Raw genomic sequence first — 1,146 nt, 5'->3', positions numbered from 1 at the left:
AAAAAAAATTAGCCGGGCGAGGTGGCGGGCGCCTGTACTCCCAGCTACTCGGGAGGCTGAGGCAGGAGAATGGCGTGAACCCGGGAGGCGGAGGTTGCAGTGAGCTGAGATTGCATCATTGCACTCCAGCCTGGGCAACAGAGCCAGACTCCGTCTCAAAAAAAAAAAAAAAAAGGAATTCACTTAGGAACTGAAGACCACAAGGTAGACACACACAGTCTCTGCTCAAGTTTTGCCAAGCTCTGTACAGAAGAAACCATGTTCTTTTGTTTTCTCAAGTTCCTTTTAAGTGGGATAAAAGAGTGGATTGGGGCAGGGCACTGTGGCTCATGCCTGTAATCCCAGCACTTTGGGAGGCTGAGGTGGGCGGACCACCAGGTCAGGAGATTGAGGCCATCCTGGCTAACACGGTGAAACCCCATCTCTACTAAAAATACAAAAAATTAGCCAGGCATGGTGGTGGGCACCTGTAGTCCCAGCTACTCGGGAGGTTGAGGCAGGAGAATGGCATGAACCAGGGAGGCGGAGCTTGCAGTGAGCTGAGATCTCGCCACTGCACTCCATCCTGGGTGACAGAGCAAGACTCCATCTCAAAAAAAAAAAAAAGAGTGGATTGGCCCCACCTTTCATCTTACACAAAAGTAAAGAATACACTTCTGAAAAGCTTTACTTAGAATTTTTTTTAGAAGAAAATATAGGAGAATTTTTTTTTTTACCTCGTAAACTTGGAACAATAAGCACAGGATGTAAAGGAAGACACTACATTTGACCACACTGGAATTTAAAACTTTGCTTTACTAAAAGAGTTTGTTTGTTTTGAGACAAAGTCTTTCTCTGTTACCCAGGCTGGAGTGCAGTGGCGCAATCTTGGCTCACTGCAATCTCTGCCTCCTGGACTCAAGCAATTCTTCTGCCTCGGTCTCCAGAGTAGCTGGGATTACAGGTGCCTGCGACTGCACCCAGCTAATTTTTGTATTTTTAGTAGAGACAAGGTTTCACCATGTTGCCCAGGCTGGTCTCGAACTCCTGACCTTGTGATCCACCCACCTCGGCCTCCCAAAGTGCTGGGATTAGGCGTGAGCAACCACCCGGCCAAAGATACTGTTTAAAGCTTGAAAAGATAAGCCATAGACTGGAAGAAGATAT

This window comes from Mandrillus leucophaeus, unplaced genomic scaffold (assembly GCF_000951045.1).
Source record: "Mandrillus leucophaeus isolate KB7577 unplaced genomic scaffold, Mleu.le_1.0 Scaffold639, whole genome shotgun sequence".
NCBI lineage: Eukaryota > Metazoa > Chordata > Mammalia > Primates > Cercopithecidae > Mandrillus > Mandrillus leucophaeus.
Note: the sequence above shows the minus strand (reverse complement) of the source record.